Consider the following 7,853-nt stretch of genomic DNA (forward strand, 5'->3'; position numbering starts at 1 on the left):
AGAGCTTTGCGGAAGGCCATGAAGTCTTGGTTGTGTCGAATGTTTGGAGGGAGTGAATTCCACAGAGTTGGAGCCAAGTTTGAGAAGTCAGCCCCTCCAATCCTGGCTGAATTGGAGGCTGGAATCACTAGTAAGAGGCCATTGCTTGACCTTAAGGTGCATGATAGGTGGTAGGGTGTAATCTTCTCTTGTAGGTATGCTGGGCCAGTCATGTGCACTGCTTGGTGGGTAATGCATCGGATTTTGAAGGTGGCCCTTTGTCCAACAGGGAGCCAGTGAAGGGTGCAGAGAGTGGGTGAGATGTGATCCCTGTGTCCCAGAGCAAGGAGGAGTCTGGCGGCACCGTTTTGGGCTCTTTGCATTTTAAGTTGGTATGCAGGTGCACCCCGGTATAAGGAGCTGGCATAGTCCAGTTTCGACAAAACAATGGACATAATAGCGGCGAGTCTGCTGGGGTAGGTGAGGTAAGGGAAAATGCGTTTTAGGCGTTTCAGGAGGTACTGACAGGATTTTGATACATTATTGTTCTGATTGGAGAGGGTTAAGCCCATGTCCATAGTGCAGCCAAGGTTTTTAACTATATTGGAGGTGGGGGCGGAGGGTGCAAAGGGAGGGGGCCCAATGGAGTGGTTGTAAGAGAAAGACAGTGTTGCCGCACACCATGATCTCAGTTTTATCTGGGTTCAGGAGGAGGTGGTTTCTTGTCATCCATCGGTCAATATCTCTGAGGCATGCTTCACAGTTGGGACGTGGGTTGGAGCATGTTTTTGGAATTCTCAGGATAATTTGGGTATCATCAGGGTAGTTGTAGCAGGTGAGGTTGTACGTGCGGATGATCCCTGGTAGAGTGGTTAGATAGAGGTTGAAAAAGAGAACAGAGTGGCAGGCGCCTTGGGGTACTCCAGTGTTCACGGTGCGAGCGGTTAAGACAAAAGGGGAGAGGAAAGTGATTTGTTTCCTGTTGTTGAGGAAGGAGGCAATCCATTTGCGTGCCGGGCCTCGGATTCCTAGGGAGTGGAGTCGGTCGAGGAGGATAGAATGGTTAACTGTGTCAAAGGCTGCTGACAGGTAAAGGAGTACCAGCGCTACACAGTCCTCCGTGTCTGCAGCGACCTTGAGGTCATCCCAGATCGAGATCAGAGTGGTTTCCGTTCCATGGCGGGGTCTGAAACCTGATTGAGTGGGGTCAAGTAGTTTGTGGGATTCTATGAAGCGGTTGAGCTGGGAGTACGCAGCCAATGAGTTTCGCCAGGAATCGGGTGTTAGAGATCAGTCTGTAATTCTTGGGGTCAAGGGGGTCGAGAGATGTCTTTTTTAGAAGTGGTTTGACATGCTCTATTTTAAAGGCCTCGGGAAAGATGCCAGAGGTGAGTGAGTCATTTAGTATGGACCTTGCTTGTTCTCCTGAACAAGTGGAGGGGAATATTTATTTCAGAAGAGAGGTGGGACAGGGGTTGAGGGGGAGAGCAGGCGGGTCTGCTGCCAGATAGTAAATCAAGGAACTCATCACTCAACATGGGGTTGAAAGAGTCGAAGGATGGCAGTGCGGTAGACAGAGCAATGGGATCGGGAGGGGCAGGTGTGGGGCAGGGGGTGAGGGTGGAAGATTTGATATTAAGTGTTGCCATTCCTGTCTAGTGATGTGTTGTAGAAAGGCAGCGAGATGGAGTCACAGATCATTTGTATGGGCGTGGCCTGGGCAGTGGTGCAGGTGGGATTAACCAATTTGGAGATGATCCTGTGAAGCTCTTTGATGCTGCTGTGACAGTTCTGGATTTGTTTATTGTAATAGTCCTTTTTGGCCTTTCTGATCTCAGATTTGTAATTACGGTGGTGTCGGGCGAACATAGGTCTGCTGCAAGTGTTTTTAGATGTTCGCCATTTACTCTTAAGAGAGTTATTTTGGCTTTTGAAAGTCTTCAGGTGGGGCATGAGCCATTTGAGGAACTGTCCTTTGCGAAATGCTGCGGGACGTGAGGGGGTGAGAGGAAGTAGTGATTCTTTAAGCCAAGAGTCAAAGGATTCGATGGTTAAGGGTCTATCTGAGTTCCACGGTGCTGGAAGACTGTGTAGCAGGGCTTTGGCTAGGCCAGGGTGTACCTAGGCTTTGTTCCAGCATTTGTGATCATGTTTGAGGCCAGGGAAAGCCATGAGTGGAGGGGGTAGTGTGTGTACAGAGAAAGGGATACCAGAGTGGTCTGTCCATATTAGCGGTTTGGGACTAGATACAGAGACCAGGTCATAGGACCTGAAGATTGCATCAAGGGTGTGGCCACTGGAGTGGGTAAGGCCTTTGGTATGTCGGGAGAGGTTTAGTGCCTCTAGACTGTCGACCATGGGTTGGGTCATGGGGTTGTTGGGCACATCAAACCAGATATTGAAGTCCCCCAGTAATGTGAGTGTTGGGTGGTTTACCTGAATGGTAGCTAGCGAGTCACAGACATTGTTGGCAAAATGTCTCTTATATCCCGGGGGTCTTTATATGAGTAGGAAGCTGTGAGTGAGTGTTGATGGTAGAGAGAGTTTTACTAGAAGGGATTCACAGTTAGCATTGCATGGCTGGGTTTCGGTGAGTGAGATGGAGAAATTGGGTTTGTAGAGGATCACTACTCTGCCACCTCTGGAAGGTCCGTTGCGGGGGATAAGCGGTTAGCCAGGGGGGAATGCCTTGTGTGCCACTGGTGCAAAGTCATCTGAGAACCAAGTTTCAGTAATGAAAAAAAGGTCAGGATTGTCAGAGGATAGGAGGTCAAAGATGTTGTGTCTGTTTCTCACCACGGAGCGTACATTGAAAAGGAGGCAGGTGATTTAATGTGGGATGATGTTTTTTTTTACACTCATGGCTCGGAGGTGTCAGCTGGATTGAGAGGTAGGGGATAAGGAGTCAGTCATTGCGATGGAGTGTGTGGTCGTGTCAATCGATTGACCGAGGGGTGGTGGATGCACTTTGGGATGCAAGTGCTCTTGGGGGATGAGTGGGTGTGCTTGATGGGGAGTGGGAAGAGTAGGTGCGCAGTGGTAGGCATGCAAGAGATGTGGTAGGGAGGATTACGGGAGGTAGTGAGGGCGGTGAGTTGTGCACGTGTGGTGTGTGGGGTCAGGCAAGTTGTTGATTGTGGTTCAAGTTTGGAGGGTGCTATGAATTTAGGTGTACTGGGTGAGAGATCCAGTTCAAAGAGGTGGAGACGGGGAGAGACAGGAGGGTAGGGTCTGACGGCAGGGCTGGAAAAGGATGGGATGTTGGACCGATGAAGAAGTGGTGAGCTATGGAGAGTCGAGTGAGAGAGCTAGTTATCGTTTCCACGTCTTGTACATTTAGCTGCAAGAGGCGTGTGAGAGAGGGTGGGAGGGATGGAGGGGAAAGGGGATGAAGAGACGGTTTTATAAAAGGGCAAGATGTGCTACTTTGAGAGAAGGGGAAGGGTTTGAAGGTGGAGGTCTGGGAATGGGGGTTGATCAGGAGCTGTGGGTGGAGGGAGGTGGTGTGGGTGGTTGGACGAGAGGGATTCACAGCCGAAAGGGGGTCGTTGAGCTGTGCAGATTGCGAGTGGAGCGGTTGTCCTCGTGGGTCTGCGCTGCCAAGGAGGCACTGGGTTTTTCGAAGGGGGGAGGTTGGTGGTGAGGAGGTGTGGGACAGGTGTAGGGAGTAAGGATGGGGTGCATGTAGGTGGAGGGTTGATGATGTTGGTGTGACGTGGAGCTCTACACGAGTGGGAGAGAGTTAGTGCAGGGGTGGGGAGGGCTGAGATCAGGGTGGCTGGTCTGGGGGGGGGAGTTCCTGTGTGACTGCACCAATATTGTGGTAGTGCCCGGGGGATCTTGTTGTTTGGAGCACCAACAAGCTCCTCTGGCTTGTGAGTTGGAAATTGTGTGGTGAGTACAAATGGGGGGTAGAGGGTAATTTCAAATAGATACCCTGGATCAGAGGGAGGACGAGAGAGGGGTTGGGCTGAGATGTGTGAGATGAGGGTAGGAGACGGGTGGTGTTTGGTGCGCCAGAGCACTCCTCTGATCTTAGAGTTAGAGGGGGAATGGTGATTGGAGGGCAGATGAGGGGGGTCAGAGTGTATGGGTGTTCGGGTGCAGCGGTGTGGGATGGGGAGCTGAAGTGGCAAGCAGGCGATGTTTGTGAATGAAGGCGCTAATACGGAGGGCATCAGCCAGGTGGGGTGCATTGTGGTTTGTGGTGCAGAAGGGGCAGGGTTGTGGGGGCAGAGAGGCGGGCTTTGTTATCGTGGTATCCCCATCAGGAAGGGGATGTCAGTCATGGTTGTGGGATGAAGTAGTGCAGCAGGTGTGTGATGAGGGGGTTAGAGAGTAGCTGCACATACAGAGGGCTAGGGCGGGATGTATCTGTGTTGAACCACCTAAGACTAACATAGCAGGAATCCAGTGGGCGATAATGCAATAGCAGCAGCTAGGTTTGGGAGAGAGGGAGAAAGGGCCCACTAGGAGGGCAATAACTCTAAATGCAATAGTAGCACCTAGAATTGGGACACCTGGATAGAGGGAAAAAAGGGCCTACCACGGAGGTACAACAGTAAATGCAATGACAGTAAATGCAATAGCAGCACCTAGATTTAGGAGACCTGAATAGAGGGAGAAAGGGCCTACCACGGGGGCACAATAGTAAATGAAATAACACTAAATGCAATAGTGTCACCTTGGTTTGGGACACCCGGATAGAGGGTGAAAGGGGCTACCACGGGGCACAACAGTATATTCAATAACAGTAAATGCAATAGCAGCACCTAGATTTGGGACACCTGGATAGACGGAGGAAGAACCTACAACAGGGCACAACAGTAAATGTAATGACAGTAGATGCTATAACAGTACATGCAATAGTGGCACCTAGACTTGGGGCACCTGCACAGAGGGAGAAAAGGGCCTACCACAGGGGCACAAGAGTAATTACACTAAATGCAATAGTGGCACCAAGGTTTTGGGACAGCTGAATAGTGGGAGGAGAAAGAGGCTACTGTGGCGGCCCAGCAGTAAATTCAATAACAATACATGCAATAGCAGTACCTAGATTTGGGACTCCTGGATAAATGGAGAAAGGGCCTACCATGGGGAGACAACAGTATATTCAATACCAGTAAATGCTATAACAATGAATGCAAAAGCAGCGCCTCGATATGGGACACCTGGATAGACGGAGAAAGGGCCTACCACGGGGGCACAACAGTATATTCAATAACAGTAAATGCAATAACAGTAAATTCAATAGCAGCCCCTCGATTTGGGACACCTGGATAGACGGAGAAAGGGCCTACCACGGGGGCACGACAGTATATTCAGTAACAGTAAATGCTATAACAGTAAATTCAATAGCAGCACCTAGATTTGGGACACCTGGATAGAGGGAGAAAAGGCCTACCACGGGAATACAACAGTAAAAGCAATGACAGTAGATGCTACACAAGTAAATACAATTGCAGCACCTTGATTTGGGACACCTGGATAGAGCCAGAAAGGGCCTACAACGGGGGCACAACAGTAAATTTAATGACAGTAAATGCAATAGCAGCACCTAGATTTGGAACACCTGGATAGAGGGAGAAAGGGCCTACAGCAGGGACACAACAGTAGATGCAATAACAGTACTACAGAAGGCAGGCAGTAATCCGAATGTCTAAGTTTGAAATTCTTGAGTAGTGCTAGCTGGTACAATCAGGCCAGTTCTGGTAAGCGGCTGTCAGTCCCAATCAGGTTATCTGGAACAGTCAGGCTAGATGTGAAAGGCTGATATCTGGCACAATTAGGTTATCTGGCACAGTCAATCTAAATGAGAGAAACTGCTATGTGGCCCATGTGGCTTGTTTGCGCAATCTATTGAAGGAATTGTTTGGCTTAGGACAAACAGAGTGAAATATGTCCCTGGTTTAGACAAGCTGTTTTAGAGCAATATATGGCTATTGTGCACAAACTACGGTAGAGGCAGTATATGGCTGCGGGCCATATGTGATTGTGACAAGACTCAACCGTTGGGGTTAGAATGATTTTCGATGGGATTGGGCAATTTACAGAAGAACAGTAATTGCTGGTCTCCTACCTTGTTGGTCGATGTTGGTTGATGGCTGCAGGCACCACTGGCTAACACAGGCAAACACGGTCTGGAACTTCTTCTGCTTTCATAGTCATGAAATTGAAATATTTGATTGAGGTGTTTTATATATAATTATGTTTTTCATTGTAGCTTAGCTTCAGGCCATAGTTGAGTGTTAGCATGAATGCCATGGAAGGGGAAAATAGGCCCTCATGATAACAGCATTGAATCCCTTTGGGCACGGCAGTTATTGGTTCTTGTAGTGACCTGGTGTCATGTTAAGATACTTGCTTCATTTGCGTCTGGTTTAGGCCATAGGTCAGTGTTAGCATGAGTTGCATGAAGAGGGAGGAACATGCCACCATGATAATAAGTATTACCCAAATTGACCTTTTACAATTGACCTTTTGCACAATTGACCTTTACATTATTTTAGTTATTTTATATATGTATTGGGTTGGTTTTGGATTATAAATAATATAAGGGGATTGGGTGGGTGGTAGCAGGGGGTTTTGTATTGGGTGAGGGGCTGCGGGGGGTTTCCCCCCGCATATATGTCCTAATTGACCTTCTAAATAAGGTAAATTCTCCCGAGGTCAATTCTCCCAAGGTCAATTGTGAAAAGGTCAATTAGTATACAACCTGATAATAAGCATGAATACTTCTGGGCAGTGGATTTATTGGGTCTGGTTTTATCATAAGGTTAATGTTAAGGTAATTGTTTCAGTTGGGTTTGTAAGTCGGTGTCATGTTTTTTATGACCTAAGTAATAAAGGTCAGTAATAGAGAGGATAGGGGTTTAGGTTCACCTTAGTGTGGCAAAGAAGACAGTATTGAAGGTGAAATATGTGAGTGAGGTATTTATATTTACTGGCTTGTAATTTGTGTACTACTTTTAAAAGTACTTTGAAGTCAATTATGTGTTTAATTGTTTTATAATATTTTCTAATTTCTTTTTAATAGGTGATGAAGTAATTCAAATGAGGAGGAGGATTCTTCATCCTCCACTTCAGGACTTGTCAAAGGATGAAGTTAAAGTATCTAGAAACCAATTTAAGGGTATTTTTTGAAATGGTGACTGTCAAAAAAGAAATCATGGACCTTAAAAGAAAGTTAGTGTGATTGTGGACATTTTACATACTGAAGGTGATTTCTGTTTTTTGAAGATAGAAAGATAATACCTACAGCCACTTTCCCGCCAAAATAAATAGTTCTTTAAAAGTTAAGCCCAGTGTTGTAAGCCTGTTACCCTGTTTGGCGCTGCTTTCCTTGTGTGCAGCTGTGGGAGCGAGGAGGTCCTGCCCAAGGAGGTCAAATTCATAAAGCCTGCCACAAGCCGACCTTGCAGCATTAAGCCTGTTGTTGTAAGCCAGTTACCCTGTTTGGCGCTCCTTTCCTTGTGTGAAGCTGAGGGTGGGGAGGAGGTCCTGCTCCAGGAGTACGAACGCATAAAGCCTCCCTCAAGCTACCCTTGCAGCCTTAAGCCCAGTGTTGTAAGCCTTTTAACCTGCTTGGCACTGATTTCCTTGTGTACAGCTGTGGGAGCAAGGAGGTCTGGTCCCAGGAGGATGAACGCATAAAGCCTGCCACAAGCCGCCTTTGCAGCGTTAAGCCCGATGTTATAAGCCCGGTACTCTGTTTGGCCCTGTTCGGCGCTAAGACCTAAGACTTCAGGATTCTGTTGTGAGGCGTGAGGGTGGACTGACACACCACATCATGTTGTGCGCAACTGCTTCTGTTTTGTGTAACGGGCACCCGCTGCAAGAGCTCTTTTGGGCACATGGCACATGGAACACGGGTG

General features: G+C 48.0%; 1 long non-coding RNA gene across 2 annotated transcripts in view; it reads left to right on the forward strand.

The window, feature by feature from the left end:
- The window catches only part of LOC138473679 (uncharacterized), a 256,147-nt gene extending 248,869 nt beyond the window's left edge, over window positions 1–7,278 (forward strand). For both annotated transcript variants that reach the window (XR_011268848.1, XR_011268849.1), the window contains one exon: window positions 7,016–7,278. This is a non-coding gene — a long non-coding RNA (uncharacterized lncRNA). The remainder of the gene's footprint in view (window positions 1–7,015) is intronic.
- Window positions 7,279–7,853: the final 575 nt, after the last annotated feature.

Source organism: Ambystoma mexicanum, chromosome 8 (genome assembly GCF_040938575.1).
Source record: "Ambystoma mexicanum isolate Mex_15411 chromosome 8, UKY_AmexF1_1, whole genome shotgun sequence".
In the NCBI taxonomy this organism is placed as follows: Eukaryota; Metazoa; Chordata; class Amphibia; order Caudata; family Ambystomatidae; genus Ambystoma; species Ambystoma mexicanum.